This window comes from Rattus norvegicus (assembly GCF_036323735.1).
Source record: "Rattus norvegicus strain BN/NHsdMcwi chromosome Y unlocalized genomic scaffold, GRCr8 chrY_unlocalized_1, whole genome shotgun sequence".
NCBI lineage: Eukaryota > Metazoa > Chordata > Mammalia > Rodentia > Muridae > Rattus > Rattus norvegicus.
In genome coordinates, this window is record NW_026947367.1 from 225,523 (window position 1) to 253,210 (window position 27,688).

The 27,688-nt window shown below is 38.3% G+C and overlaps 1 long non-coding RNA gene across 1 annotated transcript; it reads right to left on the bottom strand.

Annotated features, from left to right (window-relative positions):
* Positions 1–7,852: 7,852 nt before the first annotated feature.
* LOC134484555 (uncharacterized) lies at positions 7,853–26,741 on the bottom strand. Its single transcript, XR_010062003.1, has 4 exons — positions 26,625–26,741; positions 23,452–23,678; positions 21,988–22,059; positions 7,853–8,713 (listed from the first exon to the last, which is right to left on the bottom strand). It is a non-coding gene; the product is annotated as an uncharacterized LOC134484555 (long non-coding RNA).
* Positions 26,742–27,688: the final 947 nt, after the last annotated feature.

Below are 27,688 nucleotides of genomic sequence, written 5' to 3' on the forward strand. Positions count from 1 at the left end.
GTGTCCAATTTTCTGAGGAAATCCAGACTGATTTCCAGAATGATTGTTCATGTCTGCAATCCAACCAAAAATGGATGAGTGTTCCACTCTCTTCGGATCCTTGCCAACATCTGCTGTCACCTGAGTTTTTGATCTTAGCCATTCTCACTGGTGTGAGGTGAAATCTCAGGGTTGTTTTGATTTGCATTTCCCTTATGACTAAAGATGTTGAACATTTCTTTAGGTGTTTCTCAGCCATTCGGCATTCCCCAGCTGTAAATTCTTTGTTTAGCTCCGAACCCCATTTTTTTAATAGGATTATTTGTCTCCCTGCGGTCTAACTTCTTGAGTTCTTTGTATATTTTGGATATATGGCCTCTCTCTGTTGTAGGATTGGTAAAGATCTTTTCCCAATCTGTTGGTTGCCGTTTTGTCCTAACCACAGTGTCCTTTGCCTTACAGAAGCTTTGCAGCTTTATGAGATCCCATGTGTCGATTCTTGATCTTAGAGCATAAGCCATTGGTGTTTTGTTCAGGAAATTTTTTTCCAGTGCCCATGTATTCGAGATTCTTCCCCACTTCTTCTTCTGTTAGTTTGAGTGTATCTGGTTTGATGTGGAGTCCTTGATCCACTTGGACTTAAGCTTTGTATAGGGTGATAAGCATGGATCGCTCTGCATTCTTCTACATGTTGACCTGCAGTTGAACCAGCACCATTTGCTGAAAATGCTATCTTTTTTCCATTGGATGGTTTTGGCTCATTTGTCAAAAATCAAGTGCCCATAAGTGTGTGGGTTCATTTCTGTGTCTTCAGTTCTGTTCCATTGGTCTATCTGTCTGTCTCTGTACCAATAGCATGCAGTTGTTATCACTATAGCTCTGTTATACTGCTTGAGTTCAGGGATAGTGATTAAACCTAAAGTCCTTTTATTGTTGAGAATAATTTTAACTATTCTTGGATTTTTGTTATTCCAGATGAATTTTCAAATTGTTCTGTCTAACTCTTTGAAGAAATGGATTGGTATTTTGATGGGGATTGCATTGAATCTGTAGATTGCTTTTTTAAAATGGCCATTTTTACTATATTAATCCAGCCAATCCATGAGCATGGGAGATCTTTCCAACTTCTGAGGTCTTCTTCAATTACTTTCTTCAGTGTCTTGAAGTTCTTATTGTACAGATCTTTTACTTGCTTGGTTAAAGTCACATCAAGGTACTTTATATTATTTGGGTCTATTATGAAGGGTGTCGTTTCCCTAATTTCTTTCTCAGCTTGTTTCTCTTTTGTGTAGAGGAATGCTACTGATTTATTTGAGTTAATTTTTATACCCAGCCAATTTGCTGAAGTTGTTTATCAGCTTTAGTAGTTCTCTCTTGGAACTTTTCAGATCACTTAAATATACTATCATATCATCTGCAAATAGTGATATTTTGACTTCTTCTTTTCCCATCTGTATCCTCTTGACCTCCTTTTGTTGTCTGATTGCTCTGGCTAGAACTTCAAGAACTATATTGAATAAAAAGTGAGAGAGTGGGCAGCCTTGTCTAGTCCCTGATCATAGTGGAATTGCTTCAAGTTTCTCTCCATTTAATTTAATGTTAGCAACTGGTTTGCTGTATATGGCTTTTACTATGTTTAGGTATGGGCCTTGAATTCCTATTCTTTCCAGGACTTTTATCATGAAGGGGTGTTGAATTTTGTCAAATGCTTTTTCAGCATCTAATGAAATGATCATGTGGTTTTGTTCCTTTAGTTTGTTTATATAATGGATCACGTTGACGGTTTTCCGTATATTAAACCATCCCTGCATGCCTGGGATGAAGCCTACTTGATCATGGTGGATGATTGTTTTGATGTGCTCTTGGATTCAGTTTGCCAGAATTTTATTGAGTATTTTTGCGTCAATATTCATAAGGGAAATTGGTCTGAAGTTCTCTTTCTTTGTTGGGTCTTTGTGTGGTTTAGGTATAAGAGTAATTGTGGTTTCATAGAAGGAATTCGGTAGTGATCCATCTGTTTCAATTTTGTGGAATAGTTTGGGTAATATTGTTATGAGGTCTTCTATGAAGGATTGATAGAATTCTGCACTAAACCCATCTGGACCTGGGCTCTTTTTGGTTGGGAGACCTTTAATGACTGCTTCTATTTCCCTAGGAGTTATGGGGTTGTTTAACTGTTTATCTCTTCCTGATTTAACTTTGGTACCTGGTATCTGTCTAGGAAATTGTCCATTTCCTGTAGATTTTCAAGTTTTGTTGAATATAGGCTTTTATAGTAAGATCTGATGATTTTTTGAATTTCCTCTGAATCTGTAGTTATGTCTCCGATTTCGTTTCTGATTTTGTTAATTTGGACATATTCTCTGTGTCCTCTCGTTAGTCTGGCTAAGGGTTTATCTTTCTTGGTGATTTTCTCAAAGAACCAACTTTGGTTCTGTTGATTCTTTCTATGGTCCTTTTCGTTTCTACTTGGTTGATTTCAGCTCTGAGTTTGATTATTTCCTGACTTCTACTCCTCCTGTGTGTATTTGCTTCTTTTTGTTCTAGAGCTTTTAGGTGTGCTGTCAAGCTGCTGACATATGCTCTTTCCTGTTTCTTTCTGCAGGCACTCAGCCCTATGAGTTTTCCTCTTAGCACAGCTTTCATTGTGTCCCATACGTTTGGGTATGTTGTACCTTCATTTTCATTAAATTCTAAAAAGTCTTTAATTTCTTTCTTTATTTCTTCCTTCACCAGGTTATCATTGAGTAGAGCATTGTTCACTTTCCAAGTATATGTGGGCATTCTTCCCTTATTGTTATTGAAGACCAATTTTAGTCCGTGGTGGTCTGATAGCAGGCATGGGATTATTTCTATTTTTCTGTTCCTGTTGAGGCCCGTTTTTTGACCAACTATATGGTCAATTTTGGAGAAAGTAACATGAGGAGCTGAGAAGAAGTTATATCCTTTTGCTTTGGGGTAGAATGTTCTATAAATATCTGTTAAGTCCATTTGTCTCATGAATTCTCTTAGTCTGTCTACGTCTCTATTTAATTTATCTTTCCGTGATGTGTCCATTGATGAGAGTGGGATGGTGAAGTCTCCTACTATTATTGTGTGAGGGGCAATGTGTATTTTGAGCTTTAGTAAGGTTTCGTTTACGTATGTAGGTGCCCTTGTATCTGGGGCATACATATTTAGGATTGAGAGTTCATCTTAGTGGATTTTTCCTTTGATGAATATGAAGTGTCCTTCCTTATCTATTTTGATGACTTTTAGTTGAAAATTGATTTTATTTGATATTAGAATGGCTACTCCAGCTTACTTCTTCTGACCATTTGCTTGGAAAGTTGTTTTCCAGCCTTTCACTCTGAGGTAGTGTCTGTCTTTTTCTCTGAAGTGTGTTTCCTGTAGGCAGCAGAATGCAGGGGCCTCGTTGCGTATCCAGTTTGTTAATCTATGTCTTTTTATTGGGGAGTTGAGGTCACTGATGTTGAGAGATATTAAGGAATAGTGATTATTGCTTCCTGTTATATTCATATTTGTATGTGAGGATATGTTTGTGTGCTTTTCTTCTCTTTGTTTTATTGCCAAGTGGATTAGTTTCTTGTTTCTTCTAAGGTATAGCTTGCCTCTTTATGTTAGGCTTTACCATTTATTATCCTTTGTAGTGCTGGATTTGTAGAAAGATATTGTGCAAATTTGGTTTTGTCATGGAATATCTTGGTTTCTCCATCTATGTTAATTGAGAGTTTTGCTGGATACAGTAACCTGGGCTGGCATTTGTATACTCTTATTGTCCATATGACATCTGTCCAGGATCTTCTGGCTTTCATAGTTTCTGGCGAGAAGTCTGGTGTGATTTTGATAGGTCTGCCTTTATATGTTACTTGACCTTTTTCCCTTACTGCTTTTAATATTATTTCTTTATTTTGTGCGTTTGGTTTTTTGAGTATGATGTGACGGGACGTGTTTCTTTTCTGGTCCAATCTATTTGGAGTTCTGTAGGATTCTTGTATGCCTATGGCAATATCTTTTTTTAGGTTAGGGAAGTTTTCTTCTATGATTTTGTTGAAGATATTTACTGGTCTTTTGATCTGGGAGTCTTTACTCTCTTCTATACCTATTAACCTTAGGTTTGATCCTCTCATTGGGTCCTGGATTTCCTGTATGTTTTGGACCAGTAGCTTTTTCTGCTTTACATTATCTTTTTTGAGTTGAGTCAATGATTTCTATGGAATCTTCTGCTCCTGAGATTCTCTCTTCCATCTCTTGTATTCTGTTGATGAAGCGCGTATCTACAGCTCCTTGTCTCTTCTTTTGGTTTTCTATGTCCAGGGTTGTTTCTATGTCTATGTTCCATGTGTTCTTTCTTAATTGCTTCTATTTCCATTTTTAATTCCTTCAACTGTTTGATTGTGTTTTCCTGCAATTCTTTCAGGGATTTTTGTGCTACCTCTCTGTAGGCTTCTACTTGTTCTCTAAGGGAGTTCTTCACGTCTTTCTTGAAGTCCTCCATCATAATGATGAAATATGATTTTGAAACTAGATCTTGCTTTTCTGGTGTGTTTGGATATTCCATGTTTGCTTTGGTGTGAGAATTTGGCTCCGATGATGCCATGTAGTATTTGTTTCTGTTGCCTGGGTTCCTGTGCTTGCCTCTCGCCATCAGATTATCTCTAGTGTTACTTTGTTCTGCTAATTTCTGACAGTGGCTAGACTGTCCTATAAGCCCATGTGTCAGGAGTGCTGTAGACCTGTTTTCCTATTCTCTTTTAGCCAGTTATGGGGACAGAGTGTTCTGCTTTCGGGCGTGTAGTTATTCCTATCTATAGTCCTTCAGCTGTTCCTGTGGGTCTGTGTCTGGTGTTCACCAGGCACGTCACTTGCAGCAGAAAAGTTGGTCTTACCTGTGGTTCCGAGGCTCAAGTTTGCTCGTGGAGTGCTGCCTACGAACTCTCTGCAGTGGCAGCAACCAGGAAGATCTGCGCCGCCTTTTCTGGGTGCCTCCGTGAACCAAGGTTCCAGATGGCACTTGGTGTTTTCCTCTGGTGTCAAGATGTGTGCAGAATGCAGTCTCTTCTGGTTTCCCAGGTGTGTCTGCCTCTCAGTAGGTCTAGCTCTCCCTCCCATGGGATTTGCGTGCAGAGAACTGTTTATCCGGTCTCTCCCTTCAGGCACAGGGGTCCTGTCGCTCCTGGCCCTAACCCACGGGAATCCAGAGTCAGTATACAGTTTCCTCTTGGGCCAGGGATGTGGCCAGGGGTGGGCAGTGTTGGTGGTCTCTTCCACTCTGCAGCCTCAGGAGGGCTCACCTGACCAGGCGGTGAGGTCTCTCTCCCATGAGGTTTGGGAGCAGAGAGCGCTATTATTTCTTTTATACATAATTTTTCATTTGATGTAAGTGCTATGCACCACATACATGCAATTACCCCAGAATCCAGTCAAGGTTAGTGAATTCCACTTGGAACTGGGTTATCCTTTTGGTCCTATGTTAAGGAAATTTGAAAAAATGGATGAGCTATCTCTCCAGAACCTGCCCATGACTTTTGTCCTTCCTTTTGTACTGCATTAGTTGAACTTGAACAAACTCATTCAAAGAAAGAAGGTTTGTGAGAACTACAGAAATACATAAATGGCCCCTCCACTCCCATCCTCTCCCCTCCCCTTTCTCCCCCCCACCTCTCCTCTCCCTTCCTCTCCTCTCTCCTCCTTTCCATTTCCCTTCCTTCTACAAAAAAAAAAGAAATGCATATAAGGAATAGGAATGCTTATTGTCTAAACTGCCAGTCATCCATGAGGGCATTAGTAGATGCACAATCATACCTTAGCATCGCTTATTGCAAGGGTTGGAGCAGAACTGTCAATCTCATCCTGTGTTATGATGTAGATTAGACTCATCAGATTAAATTAAGAATTGAAAAAAATCTCCTGGGGTTGAAAGTGGTAAGGAAATCATGCTTATGTATCAAATGCAGTGCTAAGAGCAGGATTCAATCTAGTCTGGGGGGATGCATCCTTCAGCACAGTCAACAGATCTTTGGAGAATGATTCAGTTCAAAACTGGGTATGGAGAAGGATTGTTGATATTGTTTTAGAAGACATCCCAACATTTAAAAAGTGTTTCTTTCAGATCAGTGAATGATTTTTGTAAAATAACTCATGGAATGAACTTTTGAGACCAACCATCAGCCTGAGAATTAATGTGTGAAAGAATAAATTCTGTGTCTTTCCAGACTGTTGCTTTCAAAGCAACAGCCAAACGTGTCCATCCTATGAATGATACATAGATATATACACATTATAGCAGTATGGGTACTGAGTTTCTTCAGGTTCATGAATGAGGTATTCAGCAGTTGACCTGGCTCAGAAATTAAGGAAATTTGTGCCAACTCTTGAGACCTGAGTTCCTTCCCCATGAGCCCCATGATTGAAGAAAAGAACAAATTTCAGACAACTTGTCTCAGATTTTTTGTAGTTGTGGTTTCCTGGTCTTGATCTACAGAAGGAAGGGAATCTAGTTTTCCAATTCTTGTTTATCCTATAATAATTCTTTCCAGTGCACTCATGCAAATACATTACTGTGGATTTCATTGATAGGTTACTTTTGCTATTTGAATTCTGTTGCCAAGAACTCTAGGAAATAAGAAGCACTGTATCAAAGCATCATATGAAAATCATGCTAAGGGAATGTGGCCATTGGTAATTTGTAACTGAGCTGAAACACTTACTAGACACAAACTGCTGTAAAAGGTCTTCTCTAGATTCCAGGTGTAGAAGCCGCTGTTCCCTAACAGAGAGTAGAGGATGAATCTCTTTGTACAGAGAAAAGGGATTTATCACAATGATCACAGTCTGTGGTCCACATAATTTAACAATGGATGGATATTTGTAAAGTCCAAGAATCCAGTAGTTGATAAGTCCACAAGCCTGGATGTCTCATCTGTTCATTATTATATGATTAAATCCTCAGTAAGTAGGTTCTATGGTATGTGAGGGTTTGGTAGGAATGTGAGTGTAAGCTAGAAAAAGTAAAAGTTTCTTTCTTCCATGTTTTCTATGGTCTTCAATTATAATGCATTGTTCAGAATACATTGAGATTACCATTTTTCAATAGAACGTTCCTTGCAGGGAAACTGCAGCCTCACAACATGGCTCAGGAGTATGGGAACTGCAAGACCCAGTCTGGGAAGATGTTCCTATTCATTGAGCCCACCTACCAGTATTGCAAAAATACCCAAGAAATTCTCAATCAACTCCCTTTGAAACATGGTCTTCTGGGATTTGTAGACATCACAGCCACTAACAATACCAACTCAATTCAAGATTACTTATAACAGCTCACTGGAGTGAAAATAGTTCCTAGGTCTTTAAGCTAATCAAAGATTTCATAGGCATACTCAGTGAACTAGTCTCCCTCCATCAGAATTGGGAGCTGATGACGTGGCTAAAGCAGATTGGAGCTCTGCTGTTATGAAAAGGATGGCAGTAAATCCCATGCTGACAGCTGTCATCCAGGCATGTGAAGGCCAGTGCACCTGAGAGTTTATGTGCATCATGGAGGAGGACAGTACTTTTTGTGACTTGGATTTTCAAAAAATTGACTTTTATTCTATTCCTCAGTGCTTAAATATAATGCTGTTTGCATGAAACCATGGGGTAGGGAAACTTAACATCACACAGGATTGATTCTCCATACTTTATGTGCTCACATGTCTCTACCTCTAAGCCCATGTTGAACAATCCAGTGCATCTATATCTCCAGTGAATCAATTACCGTTTTTCTACCATGCTTTTCTGCTGAAGTCATTTTGCAGAAGTCCACTTCCTAGTGAATATTAAAACAATGGATATTCTGAAGTTGTGTATGATCCACACACAGTTCTTTCCCACTTCAGCATTTCCAACTTTCAAATGGTGTTCTCAACCTTTCCCTCCACAAGCACAAAAGTCCGCAGTGGTATGAGGATGCTGTTTGAAAAATCAGATGAAGAGTTTTACCATAGTTGTTCCTCACTGTAGCAATATTAATGTAGATGGAAGAGCATATGATAAATTCAGCTCTGTTCACAAACTGGTTAATTGCCAAGAAAATCCCAAACAGTTGTGAGTTGATTCTAGTCAGAGTCCCAGAAAAGTCAAATATGAAATGCAAAATTTCAGAGCTCTTCAAAGACTGTCTATGAAAGAATTTGCTTGCAAAACACTGTCCTAAAATATTTATTCCATTCAGACTTTTATATTTTGCTTTGATGTTTATTAATAATGCAACTGCAGGTCTCTTCTCTGGTCACCAGTGCGAAGGATTCATTCCTAAAAAAGATGTATCTGCAGATGACTAAAAATATAAAAATAAGAATAGATCTTGATTAAAGTTCTGAGTTAAAGATGCAACATCCTATCACAAAGATCATATTAGAATTAGATTTGACAAATATGTGTATATATTTTTATTTTTAGTGTCTTCTTGAATCTGTTCGCACGGATTTTATTGAGAATATGTGTGTATCGGTGTAAATTAGTATGTAATACTCAGTCTTCCTCTCTTTCTGTCAGTTGTCAGTAATGGAGTAGAAACACTTTTTTTTATTTTTATCAAAGTTAATAAAGATTTATTATAGGTACAGGGACAGAAGATAAAATATGGATTGGGTTTATCTATGTAATTTTTCAATAATAAGTATATCCCAAAATATGGATTTTACCTTTGAGCAAACCTTTTGTATAGTCCTTAAGGAATGAGATGTGAATGTCTCTGTTGGAAACATGAACATATTATATTATAAACATTATATGTATACAATAATCTATTCCTTTGTTTACATTTCAAATGTCATTTCCCCAATTGGCCTTTCTTTCTTGAATCACACAAGCCATTTTGATCCTCTTAGTTTCTAAGGTGGTGCTCCCCCATCTACATACCCACTTCCACTTTAGTCCTCTACCATCCCCCTTCTCTGGGATATGGCATCTCCACAGGACCAATTGACTCCCTTCCCAGAAATGGAAGATGAGGCAGTAGTCTTCTCCATATGCTCTACAATCTATGTAGCAGAAGCCATCTACTGGCACAAATATACACTTGTTTGTGCTAAATTTCCTGAGACTCTGAAGGGTAAACTTTATTGATAGTGTTGTTCTTCATATTGGGTTCCAATCCCCTTCAGATCCTTCAGGCAATCCACTAGCCATGCTTTTCTGGCTCTAAGTTTCTGTCAAATGGTTATGTGTATGTGAATCTGTCACCATCCGGTAATGGCAGAGCCCCTCAGATGACAGACATATTAGGGTCTCATCTGCAAGCACATCTTGATATCAGGAGTCATCTGAGGATTTGGAGTCTGTGGATGAAATTGTTCTTCTAGTCTGGTGGTCTCTGGATTGCCTTTCCTTCAGTCTCTGCTCCTTTTTTGTCTTTGCATTTTTTTTTCATTTTGGACATTTATAAGTTAAAGATTTTGAAATGTGTGGGCATCACCTTCTCTTCACAGGTGGGCATGTCTAGCTACAGGAGGTAGTCTCTTGTGGTTCTATCTCTTTGCTGCTTACTATTTCAACTACCATAGTCCCAGTAAATTTATGGAATCCTCTTGCATCCCTGGCATCTGTGACTTTCCTGGAAATGCCCAAGTTCAACACCCACCACTGATGCTTATTGTTATTTATTCCAATGTTCCTTTAGATTTCTCTTTTGTCTTTATATTGTTTCTACACTCCCCATTTTGTCCACCCTTCCTACTTCTAGCAAAGTCCCTCCATTCCTCTCTCTTTTATTATCATTTTGCTCTCAATTCTAAGTCGGTTGCAAGAATCCGCAGTATGGCCTTCTAACATTTTACCTTCCATGTGATAAATGATTTGTGTATTGGGTATACTGATCTTTTTGGCTAACATTCACTTCTCACTAAGTACATCCCATGTTATGTCCTTTTCGATCTCTGTTACTTCACTAATTTCCAGCTCCATCTCTTTGCCTACAAAGTTCTTGGTTTCCTCATTTTTAATACCTGAGTAGTATTTCTTTGTTTAAATATAGCACACTTTCTGTATTTATTCCTAAGTTGAGTTGACGTATATCATGACTGTTTGCAGCATTTGACTTATATAAGTAAGGCTGCCCTGAACATGTTCAACCACTTGTCACTGTTATATGTGGATCATATTTGAGTATTTGCATTGAAGTGATTGGTAAAGCCGGGTCTTCAGGCAATGCTATTTGCAATATTCTCTGAACCTCCACATTGATATCCAAAGTGGCTATACATATACCAATCCCACCAGCAGTGGAGGAGTGTTCCTTTTTCTCTACATCATAGCCTAGTCTGCTACTGCATTAGTTTTTTGTCTTAGTCACACTGATTGGTGTAATGTAAGACTCTCAAGTTCATTTCAGTTTGTATTTTTCTGATAACTAAGGATTTCGAAGATTTCTTGATATGTTTCTCAGCTACTGAGATACCTCAGTTGAGAATTCTTGTTTTAGCTTGCTAACCCAGTTTAAAAGTTGGATACTTTGTTGTGTGGGAGTTTACCTTTCTGAATTATTTCTATATTTATTATTATGGCACTTTACCAGATATAGGGTTGGTTAAAATCTTTTCCAAATGTGTAGATTTCTGTTTTATCCTATTGGCAGTGATCTTTGCGTTAACAAAAATTTTAAGATTGTTGAAATTTCATATATTGACTGGTGATCTAGGAGCCTGAACCTTTGGTATTTTGTTCTGTAAACTTTCTCCTGGCAAATGTGTTTTAGGCACTTTCTGACATTTTCCCTTCTGTTGGTTTCTGCATATATGGTTTTATATAGATTTCCTTGATACACTTGGACGCGAACTTGTAAGAAAGAGAAAGAAATGGATCAATTGGCACTCAGCTATAGCCAGACCAACAGTTAGGTAGCATCATTTCTTAAAATGCTTTCTGTTATGTACAACATACTTAGTCATCAGGTAAATGCACATCAAAACAACCCTGAGATTCCACATCACATCAGTCAGAATGGCTAAGATCAAAAACTCAGGTGATAGGAGATGCTGGAGAGGATGTGGAGAAAGAGGAACATTCCTCCATTGTTGTTGGGATTGCAAACTAGTACAACCTCTTTGAAAATCTGTCCTGAGTTTCCTCAGAAAATGGACATTGCACTGCCTGAGGACCCAGCTATACCTCCCCTGGGCATATACCCAAAAGATGATCCAACATACAACAAACATACATGTTACACTTTGTTCATATCAGCCTTATTCATAATATTCAGAAGCTGTAAAGAACCCAGATGCCCTTCATCAGAGGAATGGATACAGAAAATGACATATATTTACACAAAGTACTACTACTCAGCTATCAAAAACAATGAGTACATGAAATTCATAGTAAAATAGATGGACCTAGAAAATAATCATCTGGTGTGATCTTTCCCAATCACAGAAAACACACAAAGTATGGATTAATTGATAGGTCGATATTAGCCCAAATGCTCAAATTTCCTAACATACAATGCACCGAACACATGAAACCCAAGGAGGGCCAAAATGCAGATGATTCACTCCTTCCTTATATTTAGAGTAACTAAAATATAAATAATAGGTGTAGGTAGGCATTGTTTTAAGGAGACTGAAGGAATGGCCATTCAGAGTTTGCTGGACATGTTCCCCCATATATATACACCCAAACTTGAAAAGATTGATGAAGCTAAGCAGTGCATGCTGGCAGGAACTGTATATAGATCCCTCCAGAGAGACACAGCTAGAGCATGTGAAACACAGAGACAAATGCCAGCAGCAAATCACTGAACTAAGCATAGGACCACCTTTGGAGGAATTAAAGGAAGGACTGAAGAGGCTAAGGGACTTACAACCTCAAAGAAAATACTGCCAGCCAACTAGATCTTTCAGGTACTAAATCACAACCCAACTCCATATGTAGCAGTGAATAGCCTTGTTGGGGCACCATTGTGACGCTCTTGGTCCTAATAAGATTGGACCCTTCATGTAGGGGAAAGTACGGTCGGGTGCTTTAAGGATAGGAATAGATGTGGAGGGTACAACCACATTATAGAAGGGGAGATGGAGAGGTTCGGGCTGATGGCCTGGAACCACAGAAAAAAATAAAATATGAAATGTAAATAGTAAATACCAAATTTAATAAAAATGGGAAAAATTGTAATCTTAAACGTCAAAAATTTTACTCTTAAATAAATATAGCTTTTGAGATTTTAAAACATTTATTTCCTATGGAGATGAATATTGTTTATACACATGGAATACAAGTGCGCAGCACTATATTAGCTAGTTATATGGAGCCTCAGAAATGAACTCTGATGTTCTAGAAATATCTTTCAGTATAATTTTAAAAAGTTTTAGAATTATTTCAACATTTATCTGATACTTCTTTATTATGTCCAATTGCTGTTAAAAAGATACAGAAAAGTACTTATTCTTTTTACAAACGTTGTTACACATATTCCAGCACTGACTCAATATGAATTAGGGGGGATATTATAAGGTATTATTAACCTACTGTCTTCCTGTAAAAGTAAATTCTGTAAGCAATTATTTATTGGATCTTGATTTTTTTATTGTATGAAATATCAAAATCTACATTGACATGCCATTATCATTATCATTTCGATTGTAATATGGACCACATGTAGTGCACCGTAGGAGAAATGTAAGGATTGATGTAAATCGTACTGTCTCCTCTTTGTTAAGCTTGGTATGTATCAAAATCAGAAAGGTAAAGTGACTCATATTGACATGTAAAAATGATGTAATTACATATGGTGTCCTCTGCGGTGAAAATGATAAGCAAGCTTAGTATTTAAGATTTTAAATATTTAATGGAATCAAAGTTATGTTAGATTGCTTTTAATGGTAATCTTCTGAGGAGATAATTGGGCCTTAGTAACCAATGCCCACAAATATGATACACTCCTCTGCTTATTATTTTAAATTAATAATACCTGGAGTAGGCAAATGCTGTATGAAGTTTCATCCACTATACCCCTGTTTAGAGATTGGATATGTCAGAGATGAAAAGGGTTATCTTCGGTTCTTTATTGAATTTTATTTAATTAAATGAATGTTTTCAAAAAGAAATATTAAAGAATATACCCATACATGAACAGATTTTTGTCAAAGGTTATTGTTAATGATTTCACACTGTGTAATTTCGCTATAGGGTCATGCAATATTGTTAATGTATCTGAGGCATTCATCCCATTAAATCGACCAATAATCTTCAGCATGTTCAAATTACCAACATCCATATTGAAACCTGTACCAACTTTTAACTTCATTTCCTTTTCTGCTCTTTTACAATTTGATGCCATTTTTCTAGTATTTACCATGTATTTATAAATTAACCTGTTTCTGTAACCCACTCAGAATCACTTGTGTATATTCTTCAACAACTTTCACTCAATATGAAAGTTCAGGTCTTTTACACTTTTTGTTTACAATTGAATGAAGCACTTCCCTGCACAAGGTCTTCTTCTACAACTCTGGGTTCTCTTCCAGAAGTGTTCTTCCTATGATTCCTTTCACATACCCAGGTTTCTGTTTTAGGTCTGAGTAGAACTAGAACTTTGTAACAACTTTGTTTTTCTTGTCTAAAGTTTCAATGGAAAAAAAAACTCTTGGTACATAATTTATTAGGGGAAAAATAGATCATTTTATTTTCTCAAATAAAGAGAAACTATAAAATGGTTGATGTTGAAAATGGTACTTGAAAGAGAGAAGGGGATAGTGATCGCATTGGTGACAGAGAAATAATAGTTATCTGTAAGAGAACAATGGTAGTAAAGATAAAAAATGATGGATCATGATTAATTTTCATGAGAGCACATGAGGAATTGTTAGAGACTTAAACATTGTGATAGGATTTGAGATAGAATGCAGAGCAGGGTAAAAAGTAACGAAGATTTTAACTTGGAGACAAAGTTTGATGTTTTCCATTTAAGTAACAAAGACAAGATGATGGGATAATTTAACAGATTAATGTAAAGGAAGTTAAGTATTTAATGTATCTTAATCACCTGAGAGGATATTTCAAATAGACATTATATTTTAAATATTATGGCAGATAAATCTCCCTTTAGGTATTAAAATATGAACGTAATTCACATTTAAAATTTTGCTTCATATAGGAAGATATTTTCACATTTTAATACTAGTTATTTCATGATCGATGATTCTGAGTATGTGATATTTGTCTACTTTTCATCTGTGATCTTTCATCTTTGTAACTATGTATGCATGTATGTATATATGTATGTATGTATCTAGTTATCTATCTATCTATCTATCTATCTATCTATCTATCTATCTATTGCTCTGATCTATCACATATAGCAATCCATTTGTTTTATTTTCTACCTTACATAGGTCTAGAATCCTGAAATTATATCACATGCTGGAAAAACTAATGAGATATGTCACATGCTAAAACATATGTACAGTGACATTACTAAATTAAGTCTTAGTGTTTTTATCAAATAGATAAGGAAATTTGATAGTATAATAATTAATCACCTACATTGAATCTATTTTCTGAACAGTGATTTTAAAATGAATCAAATTTATAGAGTAGGTTTTAAAATTCTTGAGTGCTAATGTATTTAGCAATAAAGTTTCATAAAATTAGAAAATAGAGTTCATTTTTATGTTACATATTTATATGTATATACATGTACATACACACATACACACAAATATATCTATATATATACATATATATATATATATATACATATTTTAACTGTGTCAACATACACATATATATGTATATACACATACACACATGTATATGACATATACATATGTCCTGATGTACACATACATATATAGACATATATACACATATACATATATCCATACATGCTTTTTCAAAGTAAAGACCTTGCTTTTAGAAGAATTTGCCTAGGCATGACATATATGGTTTAGCCAAAGAAGAGAAAAATGTTGTTATTTCTAAATGACTCTGTGTGAGTAATCATTTTTTTTGTTTAACATGATGATTGTTTAGCGATCTGACTTCCATGTACTTGGGGATTGATATGATGTCCTTTGCTTCTCTAATTCACTCATACACTTACTCCAGAAATAAGTGATTCCTTATTATGTTTCCAGTACAAATCTAGAAAATAGACTTATAAAAATATATTTGTTGTTTCTGCTTTCCTTCAATGGCTTCACCATCTAGTGAATATATAATCAAATATCATTGTTTATTAAATATATAATCTGCACAAACAATTTTCTTCCTATATATATCATTTTGATCCTCCAAAAATTCATGTAGTTATCAGTCCACTTCTTTTTTTAAATACTAGAAACAACAGTGTGAAAAATTCCTCTTTAAAATAAGATATAATGAAGTTAAAATTCAAGTTCCCATAATATATTGCTCCAAGTCATTTTTAAAAATGTATTATACTTGATGCCTTAAGTCACCAAGTTCAATAAATTGTAAATATTTTGTTAGTAAAATATAAAACAAAATAAAATCTAAGGAAATATATTAATAAGATACAATTACAAATTGTTTATCCACTCACATATTCCCTTCTATATCTTTACATTTAATATAGAACTAGAGGATTGGGGATTTAGCTCAGTGGTAGAGTGCTTGCCTAGCAAGCACAAGGCCCTGGGTTTGGTTCTCACCTCTGGAATAAAAAAAAATAGAATGAGAAAATAATTAAAACCCCTAACACAACTTCCTACAACCCTGGGATCAATGTTTGGAAATGGAATTTTCGAGATGAAAAGTGAAAAAAAAAGTGAAAGTATGTGACCCTGCTAGTAGATGCTTGAAAAAACATGTATACTTAGGTTGATGTTCTACAATATAAACCTGACTTATCCCTACAACTAGATGGTGTGTGCTTTTGGCCAAACAGAACAGGAAAATTAACAGATGAGCTCCATGTCTTACACACTTTTTTTTGTAAATTTGCTTGAAATCATAGTTTTGATAATTATCATCTTAACCAAAGACAGCATTAGGCTTACATACTCACAAGCGCCTTGTTTTCACCTTTTGTTAACTAACTGTATTTTATTTCATACAAGAGTAAGAATAAGTAACTGCTATTGAGGTGGTTTTAAGGGTTTGTAGTACCATTACAGCTCATAAGTTGTAAGTGTTTTTAAACTTTTTTATAGGAAACATGGTCAAAGCATGTACTCTGTCTTAATTTTTCTCATCTGATCACATATTGGATTACCCATTTCAACATTAGCTGCAATAGCTGTAAATGATTGGAATGATCTCTATCCCACTGAGGAGAAAATCATGTACAGAATTACTCAGCTACAGTAATATATTTGTAGCATCAGCAAAAGTTTCAAATAACTTATATTTTTCAAGGAAAAGTTGACTATACAGACTATGGCAAACACTTAAAGCAGCAGCAGCAATGTTTCTGACTCTTGAGTCTCTGCTGATCTTCAATTCCCTGAGAGCGGCACAGCATATAACTTCTCTCTTTCCAGGTTACTGACAGAAGCCTGGTTGTTTCTAGTATGTTGTGCAACTGCTGTTATTTCCTGTTTGTTATGACAACTCTACAAAACTGGACTACTAGTGTATTCATGAAATACTTTCTATTGGAACAGACTGCCTCTGCTAAACTGTGAACTGATATTCTGCTTTCCAGACAACACAGATGGGAGTTGCTCCAGTGAACCTTTCTTTCTTTTTTTTTCTTTTTTCTTCTTCTTTGGAGCTGGGGACCGAACCCAGGGCCTTGTGCTCGCTAGGCAAGTGCTCTACTGCTGAGCTAAATCCCCAACCCCTCCAGTGAACCTTTCTAAGCAGGGCCACCAGCACACCCATCAAAGCCCCCCATTCTTTCTTTTGCCTTGTGTGGGTGGAGGGCTAAAAAGGAGGGTAAAGCTTTTAAGAGTTATCATCAAACATAGATATGTGGAAAAAAATAAAGTATAATTTGAAGAGTTATCAGCTGTGGGCTTTCCTTGGAGTGGAATATTACTCAGGCATTTGATGTATGCTGCATGGCAGGACCCTGAGGATACCAAGTTACTACAAAATGGCTGGGATTCTCTGGTTCTGTATGTATCAGTGAATATAAAATTATCATAAGTAGTGGCAAGAAACAGGAGGTTTGAGGTCTGGTGGAGGGAGAACAAAGATGGTTCCTGTGTGCAAAATCCATGGCATCTCAGCTTCATAAATTCAAATAAAGCTGGGTTAGAGAGGGAGTGACAGACACACACCAGACATGCTGTGCACTATACCAATAATAGCAAAGAGCTAACTTTTCTGCTGTATATATTTTGATTTCAAACCAAACCAAAGAAAACAAACAAACAAACAAACAAAAAAATAACAAATAACTATGAGTGTGAATAAAGATTCACTGGAAGAACTTTGTCGGAGGCTCTCAATATTCAACACTAAATAAATAATCTAAAATCAATGATGACCCACTCACTCATGGAGCTGGGCACAAAGTAAACTTGGCGATAATATTTTGAAACTGCATTGAATCCCATGGTAAGTGTTCATTGTGCAATATGTTGAAAATATTTGCACGGTATTTTTTTTCAGTCGGTACAAGTTTTTAGTCATTTGTGTGAACATTCAGCTTCCTGAGGTCCAGGCTCTCTAACCATTGTATTCCTGCTGCAAGGACAGCACTGACAGCAGTGAATCATAATGAGCTCTTGTCCAGTTACAGAAGAAGGAATTGAGGGACTAAACTACAAGTCAAAGAGTTCACAGGTAGGGATCCATGGCTCCAGCCACATATATAGAAGAGGATGGCATTGTCTGGCATCAATAGGAGGAAATGCCTTGTCCTATAAAGTCTGGTTTTTCTAGTGTAGGGGATGCCAGAATGTTGAGGTGTGAATATGCAGGCAGGATTGGTAGCAATCTCAAAGAAGCAGGGGGGGTGGTGGTGGATGGAAGAGACGGGAACCAGAAAAGGGTATAAAATTTGAAATGTAAATACATAAAATATTCAATTAAAAAAGTAGGAAATGAGGTAGAAAGTTACAGGAGGCTTAACTCAAAAGAGTGAGAGAGCTTCTAGATGCTGGTATAAGATTAAAGCATTTTAGTTATGTATGAAAGGCAAGGGTCAGGAGACTATAGCATTTTATGTTTTTCAAGAAAAATCATTGAAATAATAGTTCCATTTCTTATATGAACACAGAAATTTTGCAGCCATCTTTGTTTGATGGGGCCTGTTGTACCTCCCCTTGATCAGAGGGGTCTTCTCCAACAAATTTTGGAGGAGAATTGGAAATATTGGAGAACTGTAAGATAGGGAATGAACATTTGAAACTCCTTTGGAAACTCTGTGGGACAGAAAGCTGATCACACAGAAGACTGGGCAATACTGAGACCTCAGGGAAGGAGAGACTGCCAATTCTGCCCACCTGGGCCCACATCCCTTGCCACAGACGAAACTGCAGAGTGTGTCTGAACACATGAATATAGGAGCAGTCAAGCTGCAGGATTCCTGCAGTCCAAACTGCACCTGGATCTGAATTGGTCCAAAAAGCATTCTACACCCAAATCTCTTGTGGGGTGGGGAAGACTTATACCATCAGAGGGGCAGAAACCCCTGAAAACTCTTTTCACATTCCCGACTCAAGAAAAAAACGCCTAGTTCCATCTGGGCCTCCTGTTCATAGGGACTTAGGAACAGTAGGGGCAGGACATTTCTGATTGCGGCTCTCATAGAAACCTGAAAGTCAACCGGAGGAGCGACATCAGACCTGAGACCAGAGGTGAATCAAACTTTTCTGCTCTAAGTGACCTGACTGGTGGACTCAGGACAAGCAAAGGCAGAAATCCTCTGGGACCAGGAACTTCCGGTTTCTAGCTGGCTCCTGAACCTCGTGATCCCAGCCCAGAGTTCCCTGCTCTTAAATGCAGAGACAGAATGCTGATCACCCAGGAGTGTGGACAATACTGAGCCTACAAGAAACTGAGACTTCCAGGTCTGCGCACCGTTATACACATCTCTGGCCCAAGACAAAACAGCATAGTGCTTCTGGCCCAGGAATATAGTGGAGTAAAACTGCAGGACCACCATGTTCCAGACTGTGCCTGGATCCGAATTGACCTGATCAAACAGCTCCCTGCACCCAAAAGCTGATGGTGGGGGGAATAGAACACTCCTGGGAAACCAGAGGAGACAATTCTCTGCCCAGATTCCTGACTCAACAGGAAAAAACCTTGTGCAATCTGTGCATCCCCCCCTCCCACAGAGGAACATAGGAGACGTAGGTGCAGGTCCTTCTGATTCCTACCCACAGGGACAGCTGAAAGCCAGTGGACAGGAAAACTATCCACCTGAAAGGAGAAAACTCTGTTCCCATAACAGGGATCTACATACATAAAAGACACCTTACTAAATCTCAAAGCACACACTGCACCGAACACAATAAGAGTAGGAGATTTCAACTCCCCACTCTCATCAATGGACAGGTCATGGAAAACAGAAACTAAACAGAGATGTAGATAGACTAAGAGATGTCATGAACCAAATGGACTTAACAGATAATTATAGAAGATTCTATCCTAAATCAAATGGATATACATTCTTCTCACCACCTCATGGCACTTTCTCCAAAATTGGCCATATAATTGGTCATAAAACAGGCCTCAACAGATACAGAAAGATAGAAATAATCCCATGCATCATATCAGTCGACCACGGGATAAAGCTGGTCTTCAATGACAATAAGGGAAGAACGCCCACATATACGTGGAAGTTAAACAATGCTCTACTCAGTGATAACCTGGTAAAGGAAAAAAAATAAAGAAATTACAGACTTCTTAGAATTTAATGAAAATGAAGGTACAGCGTACCCAAATTTATGGGACACAATGAAACCTGTTCTAAGGGGAAAACTCATAGTGCTGAGTGCCTGCAGAAAGAAACAGGAAAGAGAATATGTTAGCATCTTGACAGCACAGCTAAAAAGTCTAGAACAAAAAGAAGGAAATACACCCAGGAAGAGTAAAAGGCAAGAAATGATCAAACTCAGAGCTGAAATCAACCAAGTAGAATCAACGATAATCATAGAAAGAATCAACAGAACCAAAGGTTGGTTCTTTGAAAAATCAACAAGATAGATAAACCCTTAGCCAGACTAACGAGAGGACACAGAGAGTGTGTCCAAATTAACAAAGTCAGAAATGAAAAGGGAGACATAACTACAAAATCAGAGGAAATAAAAAAAAAACATCAGATCTTACTACAAAAGCCTATATTCAACAAAATTTAAAAATCTGTAGGAAATGGACAATTTCCTAGACAGATATCAGGTGCCAAAATTAAATCAGGAACAGATAAACCTTTTAAACATCCCCATAACTCCTAAAGAAATAGAGGCAGTCATTAAAGGTCTCCCAAATGAAAAAAGTCTGGGTCGAGATGTTTTTAGTGCAGAATTTCTTATTCATAATATCCAGAAGCTGGAAAGAACCCAAATGCCCTTCAACGTAGAAATGAATGCAGAAATGTGGTACGTCTACCCAAAGGAATATTACTCAACTATCAAGAGCAATGACTTTATGAAGTTCATAAGCAAATGGATGGAATGGAAAATATCATCCTGAGTGAGGTAAACCAATGACAGAAAAACACATAAGGTATGCACTCATTGATGAGTGGCTATTAGTCCACCTTGTCGAATTACCCTAGATGCACAGAACACATGAAACTTAAGACAGATGATCAAAATGTGAATGCTTCAGTCCTTCTTTAAAAGGGGAACAAGAATGCCCTTGGGAGTTAATAGGGAGGCAAAGATTAGAACAGAGGTAGTAGGAATGCCCATTCAGAGCCTGAGCCACATGTGGCCCATACATATTCAGCCACCAAATTAGATACGTGGATGAAGTAAAGAGCTGCTTGCCGACAGGAGTCAGATGTAGATATCTCCTGAGAGACACAGCCAGAATACAGCAAATACATAGGCAAATGCCAGGAGCAAACCACTGAAGGAATCAGAGAAAGGACTGGAAGGGGCTCTGGACCTCATTTGAACAACAATGCCAACCAACCAGAGCTTCCAGGGACTAAGCCACTACCCAAAGACTATACATGGTCTGACCTGGGCTCCAACCACATAGGTAGCAATGAATATCCTAGTAAGAGCACCAGTGGAAGGGTAGCCCTTGGTCCTGCAAAGGCTGAACCCCCAGTGTACTTGATTGTTGGAGGGAGGGCTGTAATGTGGGGAGGATGAGGAAGGGAACACCCAAAGAAGGGGACAGGGTAGGGTTAGGGGGATGTTGGTCTGGAAACCGGGAAGGGGAATAACAGTCGAAATGTAAATAAGAAATACTCAAGTTAAAGAATGTAATCAGATAAACCCATACCGATTTTCACTTCTTCATAATTTCAAGAAGAACCTGAAAGAGAATATATAATATTCCAGACGCAAAAACAGGAATTTAAATTAGCCAGCATAAATATGTTTTTAAAATTTTCTTTTTTCTGTTATTTAATAATTCTGAGTATTCCTCTATAAATGATAAGACGGTTGTGTAATGTCTACCGATCCCGAAAGCCTGAAACACTGTGAAAAACTGTATTTCTCCCTATGTGGGTCTTTGGTCAGCATCCATTTCATTGCCCATCTAAATTCTCTGTTTCTCAAGTAGATCAGAGGACTACGTGAGGATGTCACTCTCATGTAGAGGACCAAGGAACTTTCCGTACTTTCATTTATTTGCGCTTGTGAGCATGTAAATAAAACTTTCAGTTCCAACAACAAAACATGGCCGTCCAATGGGATCCCCGTGAAAAAAAATCTTTCTTTCTGCCATCAGTGAAATTTAGCACACTGGTAACAACACAGACAATAATATAAAGGAATAATCCTGGAATAATAATAATAATAATAATAATAATAATAATAATAATAATAATGCCCTCGAGGTATCACAGACTAAGGAAAGTAAATGTTGAGCCCTGTTTTTCAAGGGATATTATATCCATGAAATCAAATTACCTAACACATAATAATCACTCACCCTGTCACGGCTTCAAGAGTGAGTTGAGAACCAGAGTGGCCTTTTCTTAGGAAAAGAGAAAGATCCATCAACCTTCCAAAAAGAAAACCAATCCAGACAGTCTGTGTGAGGATGGTTAGCTTATACATGACTAACACACACACACACACACACACACACACACACACACACACACACACACCACGCACACAACATGCGCACACACACAGATGCACACCGACACACAAGCACACAGACACAAAAAGAAACACACACTCAGACACACACACACAAACACATCTCTGATCTCTGTTTCTTAGAGTGTCCAGGTGCACACCAGGTGTGAAAGGATGAAGTGGGCCCAGGAAACTGTCAGTCAGCAGAATCTTGGTCTGCCTGCAAGTGAGTTAGGGGTTCCTCCAAGGAATTCAGTGTCACAGTTCTTTTCGAAGGTATTAGGTGATTTGCGGTGTGCATATATCTTACTCAGGGTGAAAAAGGGCTACACAAACCTTGGAGACCAGGACGTGGTTTTCGGGTGCATTTACATTGATGGAGACCTCCTTTGGTTGACCTTCTTTAATCTCTGTCCCAGCCTCAGTCTGTGGTTCAGGGATCTCCGTTTGACCTCCTCAGAAATCGACTCCACTGAATGTGCCCCATCCCCACCCGTGAGGTCTTGCTTGCTCGAGTTCAAAGGATTTCAGTTTCGGACTCTACTTTCTCCATCAGATTAAATCCTCAGGAAGGTCGCCCTCTAGATGCCATGAATTAACCAGTCCATCGACTTTCTGCATTAACCCGTATGTCCCCTAATTCTGGCCGGTTCTCTCTGCACTGAGCTATCTCTCCGTCATCCCCACCGACCCTCTGCTCCTGTCCTCAGTCGCCCTCAAACACTCACAGAATCTGTTCCAGATTTCCTTTCAGAGAGGTCGATGCTTTCCCCCTCACGGGCGTTCTTGTTTCCTATGTCCTCTCTGCATTTGTAGATTGTAGATGGAATGAGATTTATCGCACAGCTGATACCATGCATAGGTAAACGCCAGCCATGTTTGTGTCTCTAGGTCTCAGTTCCCTCTCGAGCTGTTTTTTTTTTTTTTTTTACAGTTTCATATATTTTCTCTTAAGCTTCATGATGTCATGCCCCATGCAATGATGTCAATTCTAGACCCCATTATGTGATGTCCCCGCCCTAATGATGTCATGCCCCACCCCAATGATGTCATGCCCCACCCCAATGATGTCACACCCTGATCCTGTTAGGTCATGTTCCCGGTACCCTCCTTGCCAGAATGATTGTATCTATTTATCAGGTAACATTCTGAATGCTGACCTGGCACCACACTCCTTCAGTCTCCCACCATTTACAGTCCCTCCTTCTAACCTCTCCCCTTCTTCTCTGAGAGAATGGAGGACCCCTCTGGGTACACCCTCTCCCCTGGCACATCAAGTCTCTGCAGGACTAGATTCATCGTCTCCTACCAGCTCTTGAAAACGCAGCCCGGGTAGGAGAACAGGATCCACAGACAGGCGACGGGTTAGTGACCCCACGTGAAGACCATTGTGCAACTCTGCCTCTCTCAGTCCTTCCCTCAGCTTTTCAGTGAGACTCACTGAGCTCCATCTGATATCAAGCCCTGTGCCTCTGCTTCTGTGTCAGTCGGCTGCTTGGTGGAGCGTTGCAGAGGACAATAACGCTACCCTCCCATCTGCAACACAAGAAAGGACCGTGAATAATGTCAGTTTTGCTGATTGCCCAGGGGAAAAGTCTCACATCCGGCCACTTATCCTTTGGCCATTCCCTCATTTCCTGTTCCATCTCTGTCCCTGTGTTTCTTATAGAGGGGGCAATTTCTGGGTCAAAATTTTGGGGGTGGGTTTGGGTACTTATCCATCCAACTTGGGTCCTCTGTGGCTACTGAAAGTGGCCATTTAAGAATCTGTATCCCCACTGTAACAAGTCTCAGCTAAAGTCACCGTCAAGGAAGCCAGGGTAGCCTCACAAATCACAGATTGCTGGCAAATCATACAGATAGTACCCACCCTGGACAGTCACTGAATCAGTTTATTCACTTGGCCCTCTGCCCCTCTTGCCCGTCTCTACCAAGAAATGATCCTCAAACCCCATTTCCCTTCCCATCCCCTCAGCCACTCAATTCTTTCCTTCCATCTGCCTCCTGTCATTATTTTATTCATTATTCTGAGTGAAATTCAAGCATTTCCTTAGGTCTTTCTTCATGCTTAGCCTCTTTGGTTCCATAGATCATAGTGTGTGAATTCTGTACTTTATGGCTAATACCCTCTTTTAAGTGAATGTGTACATGTTATTTTGGGTCTCAGTTACCTCATTCAGGACAATACTTTCTCATTCCATCTACTTGACTTTATCTTCTCAATATCCTTATTTTTCATATGTGTGTAGTATACCATTGTGTAAATGAACCACATTATCTGTAGCCATTATTTGTTTTAGGGGTATCTGGCTTATTTCTATTTTCTGTTCACTATGAAGAAATCCACTAGGAAAATGATGGAGTACATGTCCTTGCGGTATGGCAAAGGTCTTTTCAGATATAAGGCCAGGTGTAGTATAACTGGGTCTTTAGGAAGAATATTCCCATTTTCTCAGAATCCACTGGACACATATGCTAAACATATACGGATTTGCTCTTCCCCCAGCAAATTCTATTTGTATCCTGATATTTATCTGCTTCCTCAAAAGAGGTTTCCCCCGGACAAGGCCTCTATCATAGACTCAGGTAATCGCATATTAACCTTCTTCTCATTTTACATGGTCAGTAAATGCTAGAGCCTATTACTGATAGCCAGAGGGGAAAGTTGGTACTGGAGGTTTGACTGTCATGATATGTAGAGATGCAGAAGAGAGTAAGAGGAGAAGCGAGAAGGCTGAAGAAAAAGAGGAGGAAGTAATGATGGAAAAATCCATATGGCCTGGAGAAAGCACATGTAGCAAGGGGTTTTATGGTTTGGGAATAAGTTATAATAACGTTAGATCTACCCAATACACATTTATAGATTATAATTATAATAACCAGATTGTGTGTTTTCTTTATGGGCTCATTAGGTTTGGAAATTCCAACTAGCTTTCCTCAACAGTATTTCTGGATCAAATTTTCTGTTAATAGAGATCTCCTCTTGTATGGGCTCTAACCATTGCTCCATAGTCCAGTAGACACAGCTGTTTTTTTCCTCAGTCATGTCTCTTGTATTTTCTATGGACATCTGTGTCTTCAGTGTTCCAGGCCCAGTGTTCCTTTTTCTCAAGATCTTCAATGATCTCACCAAGAGGAGTTTCAGTTTTCTCAACTCGTTCCACCTAGTTGACCGCAGCTTCACAATGTCCTTATTTTTCATAGGTGCATAGTATACCATTCCAAATATTTCCTGATAACAGTGAACCATGGTGAGCAGGGTAAATTTTCCCAAGGAAACTTAAAACATTCAATCTCTAAATCTACATCTCCTAATCCCATGATGCTTGGGTTGACTGAATGGCCATGGCATGAGCAGATTGTTCTAAGGGACATCAAAGCCATTTCCTTCTCCAGTAATGGCTGCCATCCCTCTGTCAGAGATTTTTCCCCTGGTAATTTTCGGTGACTGATGTGATTTAGAAATTGTGAAAACATCTGCATGCTGGAAAGCCAGAGATGTTTCAGGTTGACCTTTCTTCCACAGCCAGGTGACCTTCACCAGAGGAATGGATAGAGAAATGACCTATATTCACACAATGGACTACTACTCAGCTATCAAAAACAATGAGTGCATGAAATTCATAGGGAAGTGGATAGAACTAGAAAATATCATCCTGAATGAGGTTACCCAATCACAGAAAAACACACAAAGTTTGCACTCATTGATAATTGGATATCAGCCCAAATTCTCTAATTAACTATGATACAATGCACAGACCACATGAAACTCAAGACAGAGGACCAAAATTCAGATGTTTCAGTCCTTCCTTAAAATGGTAAATAAAATATCCATAAGAGGGGTAGGGAGGCATTGTTTTTCAGAGACTGAAGGAATGGCCATTCAGAGTCTGCTGGACATGTGGCGCACACACACACACACACACACACACACACACACACACACACACACACATATATATATATATATATATATATATATATATATATATGCACCAAAACTATTTTGAATAAGAATTTGGGAGTTTATCATTTGAAGTCGGTACAAAATATTTACACTGTTATATTGACTTTGTAGCTGGGCCAACTGTGTTGACAAAATCATTGCAATAAATGGAATTATAAAACAGAATTTTTGAATACACATTAAGGAATATTTATAAAGTCCCCTATCAAGGAATGTACAATAAGAATGTGAAATACAATATTCATTCAATTAAATATTTGTAGGGAGAATACTGGCCTTTGGGAAACAGAGAAAACTTAGAAAATTGAACTATATATTCACAGGAATGAACTTGGGAATTAATTATTATCTAGAAGAATCTCCTCCAATCCATATTTCTAAATCTTTTCTACCCATGCCAAACCCTGACTACCTTTCTCCATTCAGAACATGTAACCATTAATGAAGCAAGAGATTTCTCTAGCTTTAAAGAGACGGAGTATGTAAAGGTTTCCACTGTGTCACAGGAGACATACCTGGAAAGGGCACTCCAAATCTGATCAGTGTAAGGAAAACTGTTTAGGTATTAGGCCATGGCAGGTCTCAGTGACATCATCATTAGTCCCTCCCTGAAATATCTCTTGTAACCTGGAAGTCCCTGTCTTCTTCTGTGATGTCACAAGTGTTGTCGTGCCTGCAACTGCCTCTCAGATATTCCTGCAGTACCTCTGGGGTATACTAATTGGCCTCTAATTCAAATAAACAGGGAGGAAGAATAAAGAGGATGAAGATATCAGTGATGGGGAAAAGAATGCTGGACTTCTGTCTTGGTATAACCAAAAAGGAAGAAATATGTGATACTTGGGATAGCACAAAGAGACCTTAGTAGTGATTGAGTGGGATCTCTGAAGAGATAGCCTTGATTTGACACTACCACATATGGGAATAAGGAGCTTGGAGCCTCTCAGAAACATATGGACTTCCCTGTTGTTTGGTTCCTGTAAGTCAGAGAATTTATATCATTAATTCTTTATTCCAAAAGCCAAGTGTTCAGCAGGGCATAGTTGTTTCCTGAGAGCTCATGGCCTTTCTTCTTTTGGTCAAGAAGAAAAAGGAAATAAGGAAGAAGGGAAAGACAAGTGTTGTGTCATCCCCTCAAAGTAAACTCCTCCATTCTTTGGATTCATATAGTGCAGTTTGTGTCTGGCACCGTTATCTGGGAGAGAGAAGTGATTCTAGTTGAGATTTCATTATCTCGGGCATTCCACTAGTATTACTTTTTCTATCATTCCCTGAAAATGACCTTTAGATTTCTGAGTCAATAGCTGTTATTACATGGCAGTTATCTTCTCTTTTATTTCTTTCATTTTTTAATTTTAAGCAAATTTTATTCATTTTTTCTAATTGGATATTTTATATGTACATTTCAAATCTTATTTCCCTTCCCAATTTCTTGACCATAAGATCCCAAACTGGCACCCCGCCTCTTCTACAACCCCCATTACTGTCCGTTTTCAGTTCACTGATTTGCCACTAGAATGCACTTCTGTATTTGATATGCTCTAGCTGTGTCTCACATGGAAGATCTATATACAGTTCC